Here is a 25,595-nt window from a genome sequence, read left to right on the forward strand (position 1 = left end):
TGGTGCTGAACCAATTGTAGGTGCTATTAAGATGCATTGTAAGGTCTTTTCCTTATGGTTAGGAATTTCAAAAGATGAGGGCGTAACTTTAAGGTGAGAAGAAAATAATTTAATAGGGACCTGAGGGGCAACTTTTTTAATTCAGAGTGCTGTTCATATATGGAACGAACTGCCAGAGGATAGTCTAAAAGACACTTGGACAGATATATGAATAGAAAAGGTTTAGAAGGATATAGGCCAAAGGTGGGCAAGTGGGAATAGTTTAGTTTGGAAAATTTGGTTGGCATGGATGAGTTGGTTCAAAATGTCTATTTCCGTGCTGTGTGACTCTGCGACTCCACATTTGAGCACGTTTAACTTGGCTACTCTTTGAAGTTCAGTGATTGACTGTCTTCTTACACTTGTTCCAAGGGTCTGGTCACAACCTGAGGAATGGTTCCGTCTTCTTGCCATCCTGTCCAGGTTACTCTTTTGCTTGTCATCAAAGCATGATGCCGCATTATGCCATGAGGAAGGGTGCCAGTGTAATTCTTCCTGCAGCAGGGCATCTGAAGATGAATCCTAGAAAGTATTACTTTGGTACAATTCCAGTATTTCTACCTTTTAATAAAATGAGGTTAAACCCAGTCAGTAACCCTTGAAGAGCTGTGGTAACAGGCTATAATCTTGATCAAAACCCATTTGCACATACTTGAACCATTAACTTCAGAAGACAGTGCCGACAGTTTAAAGAACTCTACAGATTTGAGGGGAGATATATAACTTTGTGTGCAGTGCACTGATACTTTGTCAAGCAGCTCACCTTAGATTGTTGTGTGAGATCAGCTCATGCATCAATCAAAATGCAATGCCCTATTGACCACAGCATCAGGACTACATTCTAAGCCCTCTTTGAACTCTGTGTGAATCTGAAGGACGTAGATTTCACATTATGTCAGTCAAAAGCAATAGTCAGGCAGGATGGAGCTGCAAGTGATGAGAGGGCAGTTAATGTAAACAATGGAGTGAGAGAGAATTGCTGAATTATGCTTCCCCTAATAAGAATCTTTTGATTTTAAAAAAATTAACGTATTTTTCTAATCAACTTTTTCAGAGATATTATTATGCACCTCTGGAGCAGTAGGGACTTGAACATAGGCCTGTTGGTTCAGAGGTAGGGACATTATCACTGCGCCCCAGGAGTGCCCTTCCCCCCATTCTTTTGATTTTTGTGTTGATGTACCATGGTATGAATAACTCAGGCTAGATATGAAGATAAGAACAGGAATTGGCCATTCAACCCCTCAAGACTGTTCTGCCATTCAGTAAGAACATGGCTGAACCATTCTCAAATACACATTCCATCTTATTCCTGATAACTTTTCAATCTTTTGCTTAAAGGTCTTATTTCTGCCTTAAAAAATACTCAAGGATTCTGCTTGCATCATCTTTCAGGAAGAGAGGTTCAGATATTCAGGACCCTGTGAGAACATTTTTTTTGCCCAATTTCTGTTTTAAATGGGTGACCCCTGATTTTTAAACAGAGGCCCCAGGTTCTTGATTTCCTCACAAGAGGAAACATCCTCCCCACATCTACCCTACTAAAACCCAGCAGGATCTTATATGCTTCAATCAAGCCTCTTACTCTTCTAAACGGTGTAGTGGATATGAACAAACAGTGCCCGAACCAGTCATTCCAGTTATTAGTCTGATAACAATCTCTGAAATGTTTCTAATGTATTTACATCCTTCCTTAAATAAGGTGACCAATAGTGTGCATTGACCAGACTCAGTTCTGCTGGATGGGCTTCACCGTTGGCATTTGTATGATTGAGCAAAAATCTCTAATACCTAAAATACTAGACAAAACCCTGGACAATTTCCAATGTCTAAAATATTGGATAAAACCCTGGGCTTTTCAAAAAGTTTATAAGGAAAATGAAAGCTGGATGAGTTCTGAGGAGAATACAGAAGCACAGCTCACAGAATTGAGACTGCTGTCCGGGACTATTGTTCAGCCTGGAATTCCAATTTACACATCTCTTAAGAGGACAAGCCACCAAAACTAACAGAGTCTAGACCATAACAGCTTTTACAGCTTGGGATACCCAGTGCAGACAGTATGAGGCCCTCAGAGAGATACCAGATATCCAACCTCTATTGAAATCCATTTATGGAGATACTGGACATTCAATCTCGATCAAAACCGATTTGCACATACTGTAACCATTAACCTCAGAAGACAACATTGACAGCTTTGAGGGGAGATGTATAACTATAGATCCGAGGGGAGATGTATAACTGCCAGCTCAGATCTCACCTGAGGAAGGGGAGCTTTCTTCAACGACCAGCTTCTGCACTAATAGCTTCCCCTTTCAACTCCCAACAAGCTGCTCCTGAAGCAAGACCCGAGAGAAGCTGAATTGAGAAGCGGAACCGAAAACATCATCGGAATAAAGGATATTCGAGGGGGGGAAGCCAACCAACTGTTATCCGAACAGGAGCTTCCAGACATGGGCCTATTCTGAACCAAGAGAACTGACAGCAACAACCTCAGCAACTGAGCATGCTTCAAAACCCGATTTCTCAGTGGTGACCTTAAACTCCTGAGATCCCAAAATTTTGACCTAGCTGGCAGAGAGGGGAATGTGGGTGGTGACAGTGCATTGGGACTCCAGGATAAGAATTCTGATTAAAGACTCTGTAACTAAAACTGTTGTTTTCTATGTGTGTCAGTAGGTTAAAGTTCTAATAGTATTAATTAAGCTAATAGTGTGATTTAAAGTACTACAGTTCTCTGTATAATTAATTTACTTGTTTAATTGCATTGGCTATTTTTCTTTCATTATACTTGCCTTTTATATTTGAAATAAATGCAGATATTCCTTTGCCCTGAAATATCTTTCTACTGCCTCTTGGTTTCACATTCCCTAAGTAAGCCCAGTGTCCAGAAGCAGGGATCTGGGGCAATTCAAACTAATTAAAGATCAGAAAATTTACTAATTGCAAACCAGAATTGTACAACACCTAACATAAGATTCCTGAAACAAACATTGTGCTTTGCACTGTTGACATGGCAAATAAGCCCCAGCCAGGCAGAGGGAATGCTTTAAAGGCACCATCAAAACCTCTATGAAAAATGGCCACATCCCCATTGACATCTTCCCATGATCACCAGAACTGGAGGGAAAATACTTGGGAAAGAGCTGTAAACCTCTTATTAGTATTCACAAGCTGAAATCAAACATCCACAGAGAAAAGAGCATGTGACAACCCATGTAGTCTGCCCTCCCAATGACCTCAGAACTCATTTTGAGAGTGAAAGAAAGTCATCCTCAACCTCAAGGAACTGCCTAAGAAGAAACAGAAGTGCTCCAGATGCGATCTCACCAGTGCCCTCTGTAACTAAAGATAATCCTCCCTCCTTCCGTGTTCACAATAAATAAAAACATTCTATTGTCTTTCTCAATTTCTTGCTGTACCTGGGTATAAACCTTTCTGTGCTTCACACGAGATAACATGCTTCTCTTCTATTCTTCACACCATGTGGATAATTTCACATTTTCCCACATTACATGAAAATTTGTCACATCTTTGTCCATTCACTTTAATCACTCTTTTTTTTTGTAGCAAAAACAGAAGTTGCTGGAAAAGCTCAGCCAGGTCTGGCAGTATCTGTAAAGAAAAAAATCAGAGTTAACATTTCAGGTCCGGTGACTCTTTCTCAGAACTTTCAGTTTTTAATTAGTATCTGTCTTTTTGTAGCCTCCTTCTGACCCCTTCACAACTTACTTTTGCACCGATTTTTGTGTCATCAGCAAGTTTGACAAACATACCTTCCAAGACTTCTTTCAGTTTAAGTTCCAGCACTAACCTCTGTGGTACACCCTTTATTACATCTTGCCAACCTGAAACAGACTCATGTATGCCACTATCGGCTTTGTGTTAGCCAGCCAATCTTCTGTCTGTGCTGAAATGCTACCCCATATGCCGTGAGATTTCATTTTCCACAACGAACTTTGATCTGATAATGTGATTTTTTTTCATGTCTGCTTCTATCAGTTTCAAAAATAAATGTACTGATCTGCTTTCCTGTCACAGTCCCTGTTTAATTCATTTTACTTCAGATTACAGGATGAAAGTAAATCTTCTGTTGATGTCACTGTATTAATGATGTCAGCACGGACATAGAAAAACAATTGGAGATTTAATTTTCAGTTGAATGCTATACATTACAAACCACTGAAACCAAAGTGAACCACTGAGTTATTTGCATGATTATTTAGTCACATCCTGCTCTTTCACTTTAGCATGACACAGGTTGTCACTCTTGAAGTAAGGTTGAGCCAGACTTTTCTGTCAAGGTAATGGTGAAATAAATAATGTGCACTTTGGTGATGTGTACAGAAACTTTGGTGAGGGACAGTTGGTCAGTTAAATGGAAAAGTTGGTACCTATGTTGTACCTCTCCACAGCTATGTTAGCTGTCTACCTCAATAAATAGCTTGAAGTTGTTATACTTCCACAGCTGGTTTCAGTTATTGGACCCTCCTTGTGCCTCAAATAGATGTAAATATAGTCTGGCTCAAGTAAGAGATGGATTTGTCTTGTTTGGATAGAGTCAAACTCCAACGTTTGTTTGTTTCCTTGATATGCTTCTGTACAGATCTGAATTGTGTTTGTGATGATATCAACAAATGAAGATACTTTTTATGAATAAAGTATATTTTGAAATAAAAACACTAATATTGACTAAACACATCATAGAAAGTTGTCATATTATTTCAGGTGTAAATATGCTTAGTTATGAAATAAGTTTAATTTCAGTCTAGCAATCTATTTAGCACTGAAAGTTAACCATTACAAGTATGGATCTTGCCCCTTCAGCTCCTAGTTGCAGTTGGGGAGTCTAGGAAAGCACATTTTAAATTTGAATGTTTACTTTTATATTTTCTGTCCATTTTCTTTTTTCATTTATCTCTTAATCCAATCTTTCTTTATTACTCTTTCTGTATATGATTTTGCATTTAATTCACTCACTAACATTCAAATCTTTCTTTCATCATTACACTGTTCATTTGTCAGTCTGATAAGCTAAGGTTGACACAGTTACTTGTCATGTTCATTTAGGCCTCAGATACTTTGTTTCTCTTATTTTATAATTATCAGATTGCGCTTTCAGCACATTGTCAAAAAGAAATGAGTTAAGGTTACATTCAGGTCAGCCTTGATCTATTGTTGACGCGATGGGCCAAATGGTCTGTACCTGTTTCAGTTTCTAATGATTTTACGATTACCCAAAATGTGCAACAGTGAGCCTGACATTCAATTTTTCACCAGCAACACTGTCTCCATGAATATACCATGCTGGCATTTCTTTCTGATAACAAGTTTGACAAGCAATCAATCCAAATGAATTACTAGGTAAAGTTGCCAGAATCTCAGAGACCCCCTCTCATTAGAAAGTGACAATTGGTGGTGGTTTAGCCAGATGGTTACCACACCTCAGATGACAGGAGAGGTGAGAAGGAGAATCCTTCATGTTAACTTTGACTGGTGTGAGGATTGAACCCACACTGTGGGCATTTACTCAGCATTAGAAACCAGTTATCCAGTCAACTGAGCTAACCAACTCCCTCAAGTAATGTTACTTGTTCCCCCACCAAATGTTTGACTTGGATTTACAGATGCCCTTTCAGTTGGGTCGAGAGTCAGTCCCTGACGGTTCCAATAACGGGTAAGTCTGTGGTGAACACAAAAATGGTAGAATCTTTCAGTTAACAGAAGTAGTCATGGATACAGACAAAGACATCCACATGGAATGAGATCAACCAAAATTTTATCAGATGGCAGCTTACCCTTGAGGGGCTGGATGGCATACTCCTGCTCCAGTGCTCCACATGATTCCATGATGACCATTGATATTGTGCTATTGACAGTGCAACTGAGTTTCAGTTATGGGTATTGTTGGAAGTCTGAACATTAGAGCTGAGATGGAGTCTTTAAATTATGGTAATATAGTTGGAATATTGAGTCAGACGAACAAGTTAATGGAGGACAATATACTGTGCGCATTTCAAATCTGAAATAGAAATATAATGTGGAAAAACTTTGTGATTCTAGCAGCATCTGTGAAGAGAGAAATAGAATTAATGTTTCATATCCTCACCTTTCACCAGCACTAATCAAATGTAACTTTTTCATACCAATGCTGCCAGATCTGTTGAGCATTTCCAACATTTTCTATTTTCATCCCAGAATCAAGGGTTTGGGTCATGCGGATATGGAGAGTATTTGTACATTCCGATTGCGTAGTATCCGAGCCGGGTTCCTTGAGGTTGTTCCGACGAGAAATCAGTTAAGGCACATACTAATGTTTAATCCAGGAGCAACGCTGCGGGAGGACGCATGGTAGCGATTTCAACACGCTGCAGGAGCGCCCCCTGCGATAGGAGTGGGAACCGGCGTCACCCGCTGTGCCCCGCCCCCGGCGCCCGTGCCTTGACCGTTGCAAGATGACGCAGCGTTGATTGGTTGCGCTTGCTGTCAATCTGAACTGGCTGTGGCTGTGACTGGCTGTCGCGGCTGTCAGTCATGGAGGATCAGCCGGCTCCTTCGGGTTTGGGAAGCTGGGGAAGCCGTGGGCGGTCTTCAACCCGGAGACTGGCACTGCATAGGACGGCGGCGAGGCTAGACGAGACGACGCCGAGTCAGGCCAGGCTGGTAGCTGGACACGAACTCTTGAGTGCGGGTTAGTACCACCGGCGCCTACCCCTCTCCTGAATGACGTTTGGTCAAGCACCGAGGTCCCTCGGCCGCTGGGAAGTGGGCCTAACTCCCGGCCTCGAGTGAAGGGTCTGTCAGGGGACTGCAGGCCGCGGAGCCAGCCCTGGCGGATCTGGGGACTTGCGCTGAGAAGCTGAGCCTTTCTCTGCAGCCAATGCAGGAATCTTACCCCCCGCCCCGACTCCTGTCTCACGGAGCCCCTGACAATGGCTGAAAGGGAAAGGTACCCTCACTGGGATGTCTGATCAAGTTCTTGTTTACCCACAGGGTTGATCTGCTCACGACAGTAGTCTTCACATCTGCTGTTGTGATTTGTTGCAGGACTTCCTGCACCGTCGCCTCTTGTGTTTTACAAACAAATGGATTTGTTGTTGTCCAAATCTTGTCGAACGTATTTTTCTTAATGAAAAAGCGGAGGTGATGACAGTAGTTCACTTTTCTGTGTTATTCCTGCTCTGTATTACAGCCATGAAAGTTCACATTGGTCCTCTGGGACTGTGGTGACTTTTACGACATCTAAAAAAGCCCTTCGGCCCGTTGAGACTGTACCGTACAAACTCCACCATCTGACTATTCCACTCCTACTTGGCCTGTAGCCTTATATGCCTTGGCATTGCAAGTGTCTCTAAAGTACTACTAAAATTTTGAGATTTGGGCCTCTTAACCCAACCTCCCCCTTTTCCAGCAGTGAGTTTGAGATTCCCACCACCTTTCTCTCATGCCCTCTAAAATCTTCTGTCCCATTCTGTAAATCAACATGAGGGCCCTGTTCCTGAGAACTCTCGCAAATGATGAAATTTGTGAGTGTGTACCTAGTTTAGAAGTAAGTTTAAAAATTGTGCATATGTACATTTTGTCTGCAGATGTTGAATTTTGTTGACTTTTTTTAAGCGATCTTTAATCATACTTGGGATGAGGGGTATCACTGGCTAGGCAGGATTTATTCCCATCCCTAACAGCCCACAGGGCAGTTCAGAGTCAACAACATTGCTGTGGGGCTGGAGTCACATGTAGGCCAGACCAGGTAAGGATGGCAGTTTCCTTGCCTAAAAGACATTAGAGGGGTTTTTCCTGATAATTGACAATGAATTCACGATCATTCGATTCTTAATTTCAGATATTTATTGAATTTAAATTCCACCATCTGCTATGGTGGGATTTGAACCGGTCCCTGGAACTTTTATCTTGGTTTCTGGATTAACAGTCCAGCGATAATACCACTAGGCCATTCCCTGCCTGTGATTGGTGGATTCATGATTTTGCAGATAGCAAGGATTTACTGTATGTGCCCAGTCAATGATTTCCTCTAGCAAAGGAAAAGGTCCTTCCCATTGAACCTATCCATATCGCTGTTAACTTAATACATCTCAATCTCCTCTTTCCCTTCCGTATTCTCTGTGCTAGGGAAACCAGCCCCAATCTACAAATTGTGGAGGCTAGATCACTGAAAGCATTTAAAGCTGAGGTGGATTTTTTGAAATATCAAAGAGCTGAGGAATGAGGATTGCAGTGTGTGCTTCTCGTAAAGCTTTCAGTTTGCTTGTTTACTTTGATTGGGTTAATGTCTCTATTTATATTTGCAACAGATAATGTAAACTTGGATTGGCTGACTTGCCCTAAAATGTCCAAATGTACCTACGGTTGAAATGGAGGCTAAATTTAAAATGAGAATGCTTACCATGGCTGGGATTACAATGGTAGATGTTATTGCATTGCGATGAATTTCGTTGTTTTTGACTTTGAATTTTAGCGAAATTCTGTAGCATTGTTGCAAATGTGGCATAGTGAGAAATAATTGATTTCTGAAAATCCTAACTCAATCAGGAATCTAGATATTATGGGGTCAATGTAAAAGTAAACAGTGTGATGTGTTTGAAGAAATTTAGTTTTGAATATATGTCAAGAACAATAAATTGGCAAGAAAGAGCCAACTGTGCTCACAGTATGAGGGAAGTGGAAGATAACATTTTCTTAAAAGAAGGTACTTGCAATATGGAGAATGTAGGACTGATCAGGGATAGTGGAGGGAACTTGTGCGCGAAGTTGGAGGAGGTGGTGGGGAGGTCCTCAATGAGTATTTTGCTTCAGTATTCACCAGTGAGAGGGACCTTGATGTTTGTGAGGGCAACGTAATACAAGCTAATATGCTCGAACATGTTGATGTTAGAACGGAGGATGTGCAAGATATTTTGAAAAACATGAGGAAAGATAAGTCTCCTGGACCAGACAGGGTGTGCCCAAGGTGTCTACGGAAGCGAGGGAAGAGATTGCTGCACCTTTGGTAATGTCTTTGTGCCCTCACTAACATTGGAGTAGTACCAGATGATTGGAGGGTAGCAAATGTTATTCCCTTGTTCAAGAGAGGGAATAGGGATAACTCCGGGAATTACAGACCAGTCACTGTTACTTCTGTGGTGGTCAAATTGTTGGAGAGGATTTTGAGAGAAAGTATTTATGATTATTTGGAAAAGCACAGTTTGATTATAAATAGTCAGCATGGCTTTGTGAGGGGCAGGTCATGCCTGGTAAGCCTTGTTGAATTCTTTGAGGATATGACAAAACACACTGAAGTTAGAGCACTGGATGTGGTGTTTATGAATTTTAACAAGGTGTTTGATAAAGTTCCCCATTCCTCTTGCAGAAAGTTAGGAGGCATGGGATTCGGGGAAATTTGGCATTCTGGATACAGAATTGGCTGTCCAATAGAAGACAGAGGGTGGTGGGAGATGGAGAGTATTCAGCCTGGAGCTCAGTGACCAGTGGTTTTCCACAGGGATCTGTTCTGAGATCTCTGCTCTTTGTAATCTTTATAAATGACTTGAATGAGGAAGCGGAAGAGTGGGTCAGTAAGTTTGCCGATGACATGAAGGTTGGTGGAGTTGCAGATAGTGTGTAGGGTTGTTATAGGTTGCAACGGTACATTGACGGAATGCAGAGCTGGGCAAAGAAGTGGCAGATGGAATTCAACCTGGAAAAGTGTGAAGTGATTCGTTTTGGAAGGTTGAATTTGAATACAGAGTTAATGGCAGGATTCTTGGCAGTGTGGAGGAACAGAGGGATCTTGAGATCCACATCCATAGATCCCTCAATGTTGCTACCGAAGTTGATAGGGTTGTTAAGAAGGTGTTCGGTGTGTTGGCATTTCTTGTCAGGGGAATTGAGTTTAAGAGCCATGAGGTTTCATGAGGTTATGCTGCAGCTCTATAAAACCCTAGTTAGAACACACTTGGAATATTGTATTCAGTTCTGGTTGCCTCTTTATAGGAAGGATGTGGAAGCTTTAGTTAGGGCGTGGAGGAGATTTACTAGGATGTTGCTTGGACTGGAGGGCAGGCCACATGAGGAAAGGTTAAGGGAGCTAGGGCTTTTCTCTTTGGAGTGAAGAAGGATGAGAGGTGACTTGATAGAGCTGCACATGATAGGTGTACCTACAGTGGATAGCCAGAGATTTTTTCCTAGGCTAGAAATGTCTATTCAGAGGGGGCATAATTTTAAGGCCATTGGAGGAAGGTATAGGGTTTCTACGGGAAGCGAGGGAAGAGATTGCTGCGCCTTTGGCGATGATCTTTGTGTCCTCACTAACCACTGGAGTAGTACCAGATGATTGGAGGGTGGCACATGTTATGAGGAAGATATAGGGGAGATGTCAGAGTTAGGTTCTTTACGCAGTGGTGGGTGAGTGGAATGCGCTGCCGTTGGTGGTGGTGGAGGAATCAGATACATTAAGGACATTTAAGCAACTCTTGGATAGGCACATGGATGATAGCAAAATGTATGGTATGGAAAGTTTGGTCTTAGAGTAGGAAAAATAGCTCGGCACAACATCGTAGGCCGAAGGGCCTGTATTGTACTGTACTGTTCTATGTTTATTTATAAGACAGAGGATTTCAGAGAGTTTGGAAACTAGCAAAGGAAGGCCAAAAAGTGAATTGGTAGGGAAACAATAGAATGAGAAAAAACTAATGATGAATATAAGATTATCAAAGCTTTTACAAGTATATTTAAAAAGACAAGTAGTTAAAGCAAATGTTGGTCCACTTAGAGAGTCTGTCGATTTTTCCTTTTTTTTTCCCATGCACATTTTCTGTGGTTTGAACCACAGGCTTCTATTGGACTCCCACATGCTCACTTATGTTGCTGTTGCCTTATTCAGGGTAGTTAATCCTGGAAGCACTCCTGCTTTTACAGTCTACATCAGGTGTATTGGAAGGATTTACAGCCAGATAACCAACCTCTTTGGCCTGTTGTAAATGTGCCAGCTATGACCAAAGAGTCCTGATGTGGGACTCTTAACCTGGAACATCTACTGCAAGTAAAGGATGTTGCCACTGCACCATAAAATCATCTATCTGAAGAGATGACAGGAATTGCCAGAGGGATTGATGAGATGATGCACGATACTTTATCAAATTCATGACAAAATACGCAAATTGTTTACTGCAATAGAGGCTAATTAAGGGGCTTGTAAGAGTGTAAGTTAATAGAGGAAGAAGAATTGGCGTGATGGATGCTGAGAGGGTATTCCCCCATGCGGTGAAGTCAAGATTTAAGGGGCACAGTTTAAAAAGAGATTTCCCATTTAAGACAGAAATCACCAATATCTTCCAATGATCATTAGACTTTGGAATTCTTTTTCCTAGAGAGTGATGGAGGCCAGGTCTAAATATATTCAAGCCAAATTAGATATTTTAATCATTACTGATCAGTAAGAATGTTGAGTTATGGCCACAATCAGATCAGCCATGATTTTATTAGATGACCATGCAGGCTTGAGGGGCCAAAAGTTACGATTTATGAACCTGTCTCTAACTTTCTTCACTGCTGTGCTCCCCATCCAATCCGGAAAAAGGTCTTAAATCACTGTGTTACTCTAATTCTGGCCTCTTGAACATACCCACATGTCAATTGTGCCACCAATTCTGACTGCCTTCAGTTTTGTGTAATTTATTCACTAATAGATATGGGCATTGCTGGGTAGGCCAACAGTTAATGCACATCACTAGTTGCCCTCATAGGTGACAGTGAGCTGTCTATTAAACTGCTGAAGTCCATGTAGTGTATGTACACCCACAGTGTTGTCAGGAAAGGGAGTTTAGGATTTTAAACCAGTAACAATGAAGGATCGGTGATGTACAGAATATCATCATTTAAAATTGGGCGTATTCCTGAAAATTATCACTCTATGAAGTGTGGTTTTCCATGGGAATCAATATCAAAGTCAGAATCAGGCTCTCGGGACGATTTTTGCTTAAAAGCAAATGCAAACGTTGAAATGCTATGCTGTACATATGTAGTATTGTGTTTTTGGTTGAAAGAACTTTACTGACAAATGAGGAAAGCTTCAGTGAAGAAAGTGAATTTCGTGCTTGCAGGCATATCTTTTAAGAAATCTGTAAGACAAGTACAATACGACTCAAGTATTGTAATTGCACAGGCGAACTTTAAATAATTGGGAGTTATTTTCACAGGATCCATTTATATTAAAACAAGTTCATGCCACTGAAAGTGGCAACGCAGGTGGAGAAGGTAGCCAGCAAGGCACATGGCATGCTTATCTTCATCAGCTGGGGCGCTGAGTTTAGAAGTTGGTATGTAATATTGCAGATTTATAGAACCTTAGTTATGCCGCATTTGGAATATTGTTTTCAATTCTGGTTGCTACGCTATCTGACAGATGTGATGGCTTTGGAGGGGGAACAGAAAAGATTTACCAGAATGTTGCCTGGTATGGAGGGCATTAACTATGAGGACAGGTTGGAGAAACGTGGGTTGTTGTCACTGGAACGATGGAGGTTACAGGACGACCTAATGGAGGTCTGCAAAATTATGAAGGGCGTGTACAGACTGGACAGTCAAAAGCTTTTTCTCAGGGTGGAAGAGTCAGTTACCAGGGGCCATGGATTTGAAGTGCCGAGGGAAGGTTGCAAGGTGATGTACAAGGAAAATTTTTTACACGGAGGGTGGTGGGTGCCTGGAACTTGCTGCCAGGAGAGGTGGTGGAAGCAGATACTGTCAGTGACTTTTAAAGGACGTCTTGACAAGTACATGAATAGGATAGGAATAGTGGGATACCATCCCCAGACCGGTAGGGGGTTTTAGTTATGACAAGCAGCATGTCGGTGCAGGCTTGGAGGGCCGAAGGGCCTGTTCCTGTACTGTAATTTTCTTTGTTTGTTATAAGTCCTTTTTGATTGCATTAATTTGGCTAGATCTGTTTCCTCTTGGTTTCTTCCAAAATGGTCAACAGTTTCATGCAGCTGTATAGCCTTTAATGATCCATTTTAAAGGGCTTCTCAGATCAGGCAGGGATGGCAAAAGTGACTTCTTTCACTGTTTTTCCCCCCTCCATCGGTCTAGCTCAAAATCAACTCCATTGAAATCATTTTCATAACTTGCTTCTTTGGAATTTGAATGCTCAACATTTGGATTTGATAGTCTCGCTGCTATACCTCATAAACTAACATCCATGCAGGTATATCCAAAAATTGTAATTTTATTTTATGATTTTGAGTTTTGGAGCCTTTTGTCTCCCAGTAGTGATCTCAGCCTTGCTTTATGTGACAGTTTGGTCAATTCTAGCACTGCTTTCGAGGAACTACTGCTGTTGTCTGTGTCTCACTTCGGAGATTTTCATCTTCGACCAAAGTGACACCTGTGTTTCCAAGAGATTGGCAGAAAGTTTTCCCAAACTGCGGTTTGAAATCTGGCATCTAATTGTTGCATGTTGCATTCTACTGGCATTGCTTTTCCAGCTGGTTTGATCAGTTCCATATACTGATGACACACTGTGTTAGCTGCACTGTCTTTCATAGAGGTTGGGTAACCACAAAAAGGTTGCTGAATTTTTGACTAAGGTGTTTAATTCCATTGTCTTAGCTTTGGGAAAGGTTGAATGAAGAGGTATACTTCTGCACCACCAATGAATAGTTCCTTCTTGATTTGCAGCATTCCTTTTTTTTCCTGTTAACTTGAATATTTTAGAAGAAAGAAGAGCTGTTGACCAAATTGTCAAGATGGTGTGAAGAGCATCTTTTTTTTCTTTTGCTGTTGTAATTATTGCTTTTGGTTGACAGGAGAGGTAGCCTTGTGCTGTGGGTATTTAAATAACAATTTTCACTTTGGTTCACCTATCCCAAAGTGAGGATAGCATCTGATGTTCTTGGAGCAAGGAAAGATGTGCATTTAAGTAATGGCTTTTGTATAAAATGCTTTACAACTAATGAAGTTTTATTTTGGAATGTAGTCACTGTTGTAATGTTAGAAACATTACAAGCCAGAATGGCTGATCATTTTTATTTGGTGATGGATGTTGGTACTTTTGTGTTTGGTACAATGCCTCGAGCGATTAATCTTAGGACAACTGAAAGCCTTGACTTTCCAGTTCTATTTGTTTTTTTTTATATAGCCGGTTATTGTTTAGGGTTTAGCATGAGCAAATCTCCAAGTCGTTATTATCAGGACTGCACTTTCCGCTGAGGTAAATTACATAATGACCTGTGATGGTAACTAACTCTCATAATTTTGTGAATTATTACCCTTTCAATGATCTGAATAAGCAATCTCAAGTTTAGAGTTTGCAAACCAGTTTGTGATAAACACGCAGTTTATAATTTGTTCACATTTGCGCCTTTGGTTAATATAGTAAATTACTTTCTTTTGAAAATCTGACTTAAACAAAAGACTGCTCACTTGAAACTTCATAATGCTTCCTGAGCCAAATATGGAGCCAACTTTAGAACAAACTAATCTTCCAGTTTTTAATGTTGAGTTACACATAAACAGCCTGCTCTTTTTTTTAACCAACTTTGCAGAATGAGAATGAATCAGGGAGACAATCTATTCTAACAGCTATTATTTGTGAAGTGCGTCAGCCAGTTAGGCATTGTTGCCTCACATTGATCTTCAGAATTGTGGTCAATGAAAGTCACTACATTAGAAAGTGATTTATCCTTTGTATTGTGACTCGGATCTCTTGATCGTGTGTGCGGACTGACGAGAACATGTTCTTAAGCAGCAAGTTTGGAGAAACTAAAGATCAATTCTCTCAATTATTTGATATAATAAATTGTGGTCCCTGTGATTGTTGGAGTTATCAATTCACACAGCCATTATTTGGGTCATAGAGAACATGAAGCTTGAGGAGTCCATTCCCAGACAACCTGAACAAGCAACTTCCTGCTGATGTGAATATTTTTCTTTGGGAATTAACTCTTAACCTGTCAATTCAATGCAGCAAGTTTATGAAACCTGGAGAAACTGAGATTTTTTACCGCTGTCAACAGTTTGCATTTAGCTAGAAACTAACTTTGTCCAATACACTTAATCCTTCAATTTTCAACCTCTGCCATCCTTACAATCTAAGTGAGAGTTGCATGTGAGTCTAGAATCCCTTGTCAATTCTATAGAATGCCTGTATGTATGTGTAAAATTAGTGCCATACCTTTTCATGTACTTTTCAGTTTCTGCCATGTGTGGTGAGGAGATTGCCCCAGTTCACTATATTCTTTGGCTCAATGCATGCAAGTTGGCACATTCTGATTTGAATTAAGTATTAAGAATTATTGACTTTTGCATGGTGGCAGATTTACTCTTGTAGCTTCAGATGGTAAGAGTCGTAAGTCAATAACATTCACTGGAAAAATAAGCAAATTTAATGTGGAAATTTTGGAAGTTTGAGCATATCCTGTTCAACAGGATGCCTTGTGGTTTTGTTTATTTTCAAATGGCAGCTTTGAGAAAATTCTACCCAAGGTGCCCACAATAGTGCCTGTTTTTCATTTGTAATTAAAATGGCAGGGAATGGGAACCTAAAGAGAGAGACCGAAAGGAAGGAAACCAGGGCAAAAATAAGAGATTGAATGGGAAATGAGAAAAATGTTATGCAGAAAGTCCAAAGACAAGAATTGTACAGGGTCACAATGGAAAATAATGCAAATAAGATTGAGATTGTTAAAAAGACAAGTCTTGTGTCTTAGTGTGCAGAGCATTTGTAATAAGATGGATGAATTAGTCATTGTATTAGATATAAATCGTTGTGGTATAGTTGGGATAATGGAGTCTTGTCTCCAGGGTGGCCAGGGTTTGGAAGTGAATATCCAGGGAAGGACAGACAAAAAGGATAAGGAGGTGAGATAGTATTACTGCTTTGAGGGCATTAAAGCAACAGTGATGATCAATATTGGCTGTGATGAAATGGAATTTATATGGGCAGAGCTTAGAAAACACAAAGGAATAGAACATGAAAGGGGATGGTGGTGTGAGTGGGAGGGTAGTGAGGTGTCCTTTGTATATCTCTGAACTGTTTTTGTAATGTTGAAGGCATTAAACAGGAAATTCAAGTTTTGAGAAGATTTGTAGCTCAGGTTGAGGTTCTGGATGTGAGTTTGCTCGCTGAACTGGAAGGTTAGTTTTCAGACGTTTCGTCACAATTCTAGGTAACATCATCAGTGAGCCTCCGACGAAGCGCTGGTGTTATGTCCCGCTTTCTATTTATCTGGTTAGGTTTCCTTGGGATGGTGATGTAATTTCCTGTTCTTTTTCTCAGGGGATGGTAGATTGATTTGGAGCCAATGTGTTTGTTGATGGAATTCCGGTTGCAATGCCATGCTTCTAGGAATTCTCGTGCATGTCTCTCTTTGGCTTGTCCCAGTCAAAGTGGTGTCCTTCCTTATCTGTATGTAAGGATACGAGTGATAGTGGGCCATGTCGTTTTGTGGCTAGTTGATGTTCATGTATCCTGATGGCTAGCTTCCTGCTAGTTTGCCCAATGTAGTGTTTGTCACAGTTCTTGCAAGGTATTTTGTAGATGACGTTCGTTTTATTTGTTGTCTGTATAGGGTCTTTTAAGTTCATTAGCTGCTGTTTTAGTGTGTTGGTGGGTTTGTGGGCTACCCTGATGCCAAGGGGTCCGAGTAGTCTGGCAGTCATTTCGGAAATGTCTTTGATGTAGGGCAGAGTGGTTATGGTTTCTGAGCCCGTATTGTCTGTTTGTTTGGGTTTGTTGCTGAGAAATCGGCGGACTGTGTTCATTGGGTACCCATTCTTTTTGAATACGCTGTTTAGGTGATTTTCCTCTGCTCTGCGTAGTTCCTTTGTGCTGCAGTGTGTGGTGGCTCGTTGGAATAATGTTCTAATGCAGCTTCGTTTGTGGGTGTTGGGATGGTTGCTCCTGTAGTTCAGTATTTGGTTCGTATGTGTTGTTTTCCTGTAGACGCTGGTTTGAAGTTCCCCATTGGCTGTTCGCTCTACTGTGACATCTAGGAATGGCAGTTTTTTGTTGTTTTCCTCCTCTTTTGTGAATGTTATGCCAGTAAGGGTATTATTGATGGTCTTGAATGTTTCCTCTAATTTGTTTTGTTTAGTGATGACAAAGGTGTCATCCACAGAGCGGACCCAAAGTTTGGGTTGGATGATTGGCAGAGCTGTTTGTTCGAGTCTCTGCATTACTGCCTCTGCTAAGAACCCTGATATCGGAGATCCCATGGGTGTACCGTTGGTTTGTCTGTAGGTTTTGTTATTGAAAGTGAAGTGGGTGGTGAGGCATAGGTCCACTAGCTTGATGATGTTGTCCTTGTTGATGAGGTTGATGGTGTCTGGTGTATGTGTCTTCTGTTCTTCTAATAGTGTAGTCAGTGTTTCTTTGGCCAGGTTGATGTTGATGGATGTGAACAGGGGTGTTACGTCAAAGGAGACCATTATTTCATCCTCTTCTATCTTGGTGTCTTTGGTGTTCAGGAATTCTTGGGTGGAGTGAATGGAGTGGTGGGAGTCTTCTACTAGGTGTTTTAGTCTTTGGTGTAGTTCCTTGGCTAATCTGTAGGTTGGTGTTCCAGGTAGCGACACTATGGGCCTGAGGCGGATTTCTGGTTTGTGAATTTTTGGTAGTCCGTAGAAGCGTGGTGTGTTGGATCCATCTGGTTTCATTTTTTGGAAGTCTCTCTTGTTTAATTCTCCAGATTTTTGAAGTTTTTTGAGTAACGCTGTGATTCGGTTCTCTCGTTGTGGGGTTGGGTCTATCGCCACCTGTTGGTAAGTGTCGGTATCTGCGAGCAGTGCGTTCGCTTTCTCAATGTAGTCTGTTCGGTTTAGGATGACTGTCAAGCGTTCTTTGTCTGCAGGTAGGATAACGATGTTTTTATCTTTTTTGAGTCCTTTTTAGGGCTTTCCTTCCTTGTGTATTGAGTGTGTTTTCTTCCTTTTTCCTGCTTAATGTTGGTGCGACTGTCTGTCTGATTCAAACTCAAGAACTTCAAGACTCGAGCAATAAAGGTGCACCTATAATTCTGGGTGACTTTAATTTGCATATAAATTGGACAAATCAAACAGTAACAATACTGTAGAGGAGAATTTCCTGGAGATTGTGTACGATGGTTTTGAAGATTACTACATTGATCAACCAACCAGAGAACAGGCCATCCTAGATTTGGTACACACAGTGTGGACCTGACCCGAAACGCCACCATTCTTGCTCCTCTGCTGCTGCCTTGCCTGCTGTGTTTATCCAGCTCCACACTAGACTCCAGCATCTGCAGTTCTTGCTATCCTAGACTTGGTCGTTTGTAATCTGGGACAGTTGGCAGTCTAGCTGCATGAAATCCCTTGGGACAGAGTGACCATGATACGATTGATATTCTTAATTTAAGTTGGAAAGTGATACAGTTGATCCAAAGCTTAGGTCGTGAATCTAAATAAAGGAGACTACTATGGAACGATGTGTAAGCTGGATATAATAAAATACATTACTTAAAGTGATAGTAATGGCAAACATTTAAAGAGTTCATGGAGGAACTGCAACAATTGTTCTCTTAGTGATAATGGGAACTGCAGATGTTGGAGAATCTAAGATAATAAAGTGTGAAGCTGGATGAACACAGCAGGCCAAGCAGCATCTCAGAAGCACAAAAGCTGACATTTCGGGCCTAGACCCTTCTTCAGAGAGGGGGATGGGGAGAGGGTTCTGGAATAAATAGGGAGAGAGGGGGAGGTGGACCGAAGATGGAGGGAAAAGAAGATAGGTGGGGATAGACCCTTTTTGATAAGAACAGGATGCTGGAAGTACAGTTAACGCCAATGAAGAGAAAAGACTGATTTTACTGTATAACTTTCATCTGATGGAGTGTTATACATTTATCATATTCTAACTTGCCTTTCTCACAAGTGCTTACTTCATAGAATTGGAAATCCCTACAGTGTGGAAACAGGCCAATCAGCCCAACAAGTCCATATCACCTCTCCCAAAAGCATCCCATACAGACCCATTTCCCTACCCTTACCCTGTAACACTGCATTTCCTATGGCTAATCCATGGAATTTCCACATTACAGTCAACAGTGGGCTTTTGTTCCCTTGGGTGAAGATTGACAGGTATGAAATATAGGGAGGTTCCTGATAATTTATTGTATCCACACCACCTTTTATCCTTAAGTAAACATCCCTGGACACTCCAGGCTATTTACTATGGCCAATCACCTCACCTGCACATCTTTTGGACCGTGGGAGGAAACTGGAGCACCTAGTCGAAACCCACGTAGACATGGGAAGAATTGTGCAAACTCCACACGGACAGTTGCCCAAGTGTGGAATCGAACCTGGTCCCTGGTGCTGTGACGCACCAGGGCCAACCACGAAGCAACAGTGCAGCTCCAGCGTAACAGCTGATATATTGTTAGGCAATTTTTCTTTGTGATTTCCAACTAACGATGTTCCTTTTGTCCCATCCTACCCTAAATATATTATCTCTGATACTACCCTAAATATCCTTGTTTGGACCTTCATTTATCAGTTGTGGCAGTTTGAGGTTGAGCTGGTAGTTTGTTTTCCTGGGTCCCATAAATAGTTTCAAACTTAAGTTAAGCCAGGTACATTTAGCCGTCCTGCTCAACAAAGCACATCTTTGTTATAAACCTAAAAATCCAACTTTGAGTCTTGCAGTTGTTAACTCTTAGCAACTTGATTGTGAACATTTTAACGCCCTGTTTGTCTGTTGCCTGTTTCATCCCTGGAAGCAGAAATGATATCCTCTCCAGCCACGTTCCTACTTTCTAAATACATTGGTTTGTGTAGACACCTATGGTGATGGTACTGTGATCATTTCAGAGTACTGTGAGACCTTTGTCCAATGCCAGTGGAATAGTTGATAAAGTAAGCTCTACTGTTGCTTTTTATTACAGTCAACAGTGGGCTTTTGTTCCCTTGGGTGAAGATTGACAGGTATGAAATATAGGGAGGTTCCTGATAATTTATTGTATCCACACCACCTTTTATCCTTAAGTAATCAGTTTACTCGTATTCTGTTATAGGAGTAGATACATTATATTGTGAATTTTATCTTTAAGACATGAGACTAAATTAAGCTACCTAAAGGTCAGTATAAAATGATAATTGTATTGGAGAAATCTGATATTTAAATTCCATATTATTATTTGCTGTACTACAAGCTCTGTCTTGTTAACTACCTTCATGCCTCTTTTGCCTATTTGCTCTCACTGGAGAGGTCTGCAACGAGAGAGGTCTGCAAAAATGCTGCTGGATTGTCAGTTAGTTCACACATGCTGTTTAAGGGAGGAATCTATTCTCAATGTCAGGTCTAAATGACACCAGTGTCACACTAATATGATTGACTTTTAATTGCCCTCTGAAGTCGACCAGCGAGCCACTCAGTTTTGTCGAATGCCATAAAGAATAGCGGCTGCAGGGCTTCAGGGAGGTGACTTACCACTTCTTGGTTACTACAGAAAACGATGAACGATAAGTGCTATTTTTGCTAATTCTACACAATCAGAAGTGAATATCTCTTTCATCGTAATCTATTTTTGTTTCTTTCTTTCCTGTTTCAGCCCTTAAGTCCAGAGCTAGCCTCCTGGCCTTTATGCAGTTTGTTTGTCCAGAGCTCTGCTGCTAATAGTAACTGCCACTTCCTTGCTGATCTACATTTCTGCTTTATTTTTTGTCTTTTAACAAATGCCTCATTGGCCTCACACAAAGCTAACACTGCAACCTTCTCCAATGTTTTCTAGTTCTGTAACTCTGTGTACTTCTGAACTGCTTTCTCACATTTTTATTCTTCCTTGAATAAGAGCCCAATTTTGGACTATTGTGTTGATCTCTTTATTTAAGGAAGGATACCAATACATTGCAAATGGTTCTGGGCAGTGTTTTGAGAAAATGGTGGGCAGATAAGTTTTTATAGCTCTAGAGTTTAGAACTTTAGGACAAACTTGGTTGAAACATACGATCCTGAGGGACTTGACAAGAAGGATGTGGACAGGGTGTCTCATCCTGTGGGGAAAATCTAGAATTAGGGGTTATTGTTAATAAATTGGGGATTTTCTATTAAAGACAGTGATGAGCATTTCTTCAGAAGGTTGTGTATCTTTGGAACTCCCTTCCTCAAAAAGCAGTGGAGTCCTTGAGTATTTTTAAGCTAGAGGAAGATAGCTTCTTGAGAAGCAAGTGGATGAAGATTTATGGGTTGGGGGGGGGCAAGGGGCTACGGACTGGAGAAGGAATAGGAAGAGTAAGCAGATCCACAGAGCTTACTGAATGTTGCAGTAAGTTGCAGGAACTGAATGGCCAGCTGCTGATTCTACAACAGATGTTTATATGCTTTGACCCTCTTCCTATACCCTTTGGTTGTATTAGTTTTTCAATACGTTTTTTGAAAAATATTTATTTTAACTAAACTTTCTGTCACTTAATTGTTTTAATATATAGTGTAGCATATCTCCACCAGCTCTTTCCCACCCACCCCCTCAAAGCTTCCAAACAAAAAGGCCCGAAAATGACCATAGGTGCAATGGGATTATGTTGATATTTAGAGATCGGGGCTCTTTACTCGATAAAATAGACACAGGCCATACTATTGTCGATTTGTGGACAGTAGTGCCTACTTCCTACCAGTAACTTCATGTTTCTAGTTTCTCCAGCTGGTGAAGAAGAAATTTGCATTTTATTTGCTTGTTTATTGGACCGGTTTTGAGAGAGACCTATGTTCTGCTTGGCCTGCTGTGTTCATCCAGCCTCACATTTTATTATCTATGTTCTGTGGGATTGTTTACATCTGCTTGACAGGATGGATATGGCTAGTAATGAATATGTTATCTGAAAGACAATAGCTTGACATTGATACTCCAAAGCAAAGTCACAACCTGAATTCTGTTCGAGGGTGGTGCTTGAACCCACAATGATCAGCTTTCATAAAAAATGTTCTGCCACTCAGCCACAGCTGATGTAGTGTCATAGTTGTATCATTTGTTGGCTTATCTGGACTTTGCTCATCTAATCAGCATGTTCTGATGGCTAGAGCATGCCTAGTTTTGAATTTAATTAACTGGTCAACTGCAGTTTTTGTTTAATTAACTTTAGTGCTGAGAACTAACGTGCAGTGTACAGCCTCAGGACACATTGTAGGATTGCCAAAGTATCTCTAGAATATAAAGAAGCACTCTTGTTCAGAAACTCACTAATGGGTCTTGGGAATTGGAGTCAGCTTTCTACTTCTTCTCAGAAAGATATTCAAGAATATTGCAACAATATTCCATTTTCCTAGCTCCTTCACAACAATCTTAAGTTGTTGTAAAATGCTGATACTGGTCAGGCTGAAAGGATATTGGAATAGTTCTTGTCAGTATCTCGTTTTATTGCGGTTGACAACTAGGCATTCTGTACTTTCCTTTTCCATCTGGTGTACAGATTGGCATGATCGCTGTTTGGCGATGAGCTTCACTTTAGAAGCACTGTTAATATATTCATTGTGTTTACATCCTGCTGAGTGATTATGCTCCCAGCACAAGATGAAAGTTCCTATATTGGAGATTTTGGTCACCCCAGCCATTTGTGTTCCAATGACTCCTGACACGGTCTTACTAATGTAGGTTATGTTACATTCTCAGTCTTTTACTGATCTTTTTCTTTCAAGTTGCCTGTTAATGCCTCACCACAACCCCCAAAAGGTGCCTTACTAAAAGCTTGCGCTGACTTGTTATGAGTGTTAAATATTAGAACGTTTAATTGTAAGAAGTAAATTTTTCTGATTAGCAAACTTTAAAAGTACGTTGACTGTAAAGGACTTTTTTCCCTTGTTCATTTGTACCCTTTTAATTTCTTCAGCTCTTTCTGGTAGTGAATTTCATGTTTGTAGACCTGTTGGCAGATAACTAATGAAAATGCCTGGGGTAAAATGATTTAAATTTATATAAAGTCAATGTAATTCCTTCTATTCGTGACACTAAGCTGTTGTGTGACAGTGTTATTTGGAGCATAAGTGTAATTATTTAGAGAGAGGAGAAAAGGTTATGCCACACTGAACAATATGGATTCTCAGATGATGGTTTGAGGTACTTACTGACATTGAATAAAGTAGAGCGTTCAGTTTGTACAGATCTGATTTTACTTTAGCATTATTCCACTTGTTTCTCGTTCTCTTTGCTCTCATTCTCTTGTGCTCAAATCAACAAATGATAGTTGTGGATTAAACTATTCTAAGTACATTTCAGATGAATTCCTTCTAATGTTTACCCTTCTCTCACTCACTCATTAAAATACTTGTTTATCTTCAAGCCACCTTCCCATGCCTAAATTGCTAGATTTCTATACCTGTGTATGGCTCACTTGATTGCTGAGAAAATTACGTATATTTATTGAAAAGAGGAGTTTCATTTGTAAAATCTGAGTTACCAAGAGCAGATCAGCAGGCTGTGCCGTGTTCCTAGCTGTAATGCGATGACTTTTAAATGATCTCCCCAGCTAACTATAGATTGAGTGCTTTATTTGAGCACTCCTGCTTATATTTAACTGAAACGTGAAATGTAAGATGTGCCCTGAATGGACATAAGGGCAACAAGATGAACAATGAGCCATTTAAGTCTAGTGTTCAGTACAATGCACAGTGAGCTTACTTATTAATTTCAGAAGGTGTAACAAATACTCTTTTAGTTCACATTTCCATTAGTGGGCAAGTTATGTACAAATAATACACAATGTAATCCTTAGCAGAGAAATTCTGAAGGTATGGAGTAGTTTTTTAAAGATGTGACTGAATTGACAGCACTTCAGTGAAAGTAAGAAAGTTGAGATATTGAAATTTTGCTGATTCACTATTGTTGTACAAAGTCAAAATATGTCCCAGTCGTTAAATTTTAATACTTGCCTGCTCTAAGCAGAATTTAGTTTAAATCTCAATTGTGGTTAGGTTGTCATTTAATCAGCAGCAGTATCTGTTGGGTGGAAGTTGTACCTGAATGGTGTTACTTTAGGCAATTAAATTTCCTGGATCCCTGGAATGGTAGGTTTAACGTACGATGAACGGCTAAGGATCCTGGGATTGTATGCATTAAAGTTTAGAAGGTTGAGGGGAGATCTAATAGAAACTTACAAGATAGTGTATGGCTTAGAAAGGGTGGACGCTGGGAAGTTGTTTCTGTTAGGCAGGGAGACTAGGACCCATAGGCACAGCCTTAGAATTAGAGGGGGTAAATTTAAAATGGAAATGAGGCATTTCTTTAGCCAGCGAGTGGTGGGCCTGTGGAATCCATTGCCACGGAGTGCAGTGGAGGCTGGGACGTTGAATGCCTTCAGGGCAGAGATCGATAAATTCTTGACCTCATAAGGAATCAAGGGCTACGGGGAGAGTGCAGGGAAGTGGAGTTGAAATGCCCATCAGCCATGATTTAAATGGTGGAGCGGACTCGATGGGCTGAATGGCCTTACTTCCACTCCTATGTCCTATGGTCTTATGGTCTTACGGTCTGATTACTAAATGGGTGAACTTATAGCCTGTTGGTTATGTTACTGCACTAGCAACTCATAGTCATGGAGTATAATTTCTAAGGGTGATGTGCTACCTGGAGAGACCTGCTGTGATCTCCAGCATTTTTTGTTTTCAGTTCAGAAAAGTACCTCTTGGATTTACACTGATCTTCTGATGTTGCTGCTGGAAATTCAATAAGTCCCTGCAGAACTTAGATACCCAGAAGTAAAAGTTGGAACATTAAATTTGATACCTTGAGAAAATGCCTGGAGCTAGCACTGTGGAAATAACCACAGTAGCTCTTCGTTCACTAAACCTTCAGGGAAGGTAACTTGCTGTTCTGGGTGCCTGCTACACATGACTCCAGTTCCAGATCTGCATGACTGTTAACTCATGAATAGATTAGTAAGCCAACTAGTTCTGTTATTGTATACTAAAGAAAAAGCTCTTCTACAGACCCAAACTGCAGCAAGAGCAGCATCGCTGCAAGAGCTGCAATAATTAGAGTTGCCACAATTTATTGGTGATTAGAGATTGCAGCGAATGTTATATAACTCGCATAACAAGAGCACGATTAGGCCCCTGGGTGAGGTCTTGTGCAGTTAAAATGAAGCTGAATATAAAGCATTTGCTTAAGATTGGCCTTAACGTTGAAGAATTTTGAACAGCATTTTTTCCTTGAAGCTGCCCTTCATAAATTCTATGTTTGAATTTCTGTTCTGGCTCTGTGGGGCCTGCACTTTGGCAACTCCTAATAGCAATATAGATCTTACTCAATATAGAAGCACCTCCTGACTGCTATTTGAATGAAGGGGACCACTGATAGAGTGGTTTAAATTAGTATGCTGGATGAGATTCTGCAGAGTCGCTGGAGCATTAGCAGAGCAGAGTTCTAGTTAGTGTAGTTTGAGCTGAACGGCACTTTAATGACTCTTATGGTTATGCATTGTGTGATGAAGTAAAATGTAATGTGGCCCATTGTATTCAATGTGGTCATAGACAGTGTCCTATAATTTGTTGCACTGTATGCTTATCCTGATGTTTTGTGGTTTGAGTTATGGTAACTATACGTCCTGGTCTTTCA

The 25,595-nt window shown here is 40.7% G+C and overlaps 1 protein-coding gene across 2 annotated transcripts in view; it reads left to right on the top strand.

Moving 5' to 3' along the window:
* The first annotated feature begins 6,608 nt into the window (after nucleotides 1-6,608).
* Nucleotides 6,609-25,595, top strand: part of mbtps1 (membrane-bound transcription factor peptidase, site 1) — a 112,567-nt gene continuing 93,580 nt past the window's right edge. For both annotated transcript variants that reach the window (XM_048546527.2, XM_048546526.2), the window contains exon 1: nucleotides 6,609-6,730. The gene's annotated coding sequence lies outside the window, so the exon portion shown is untranslated. The remainder of the gene's footprint in view (nucleotides 6,731-25,595) is intronic.

The sequence above is a fragment of the Stegostoma tigrinum genome, chromosome 16 (assembly GCF_030684315.1).
Source record: "Stegostoma tigrinum isolate sSteTig4 chromosome 16, sSteTig4.hap1, whole genome shotgun sequence".
Lineage (NCBI taxonomy): Eukaryota > Metazoa > Chordata > Chondrichthyes > Orectolobiformes > Stegostomatidae > Stegostoma > Stegostoma tigrinum.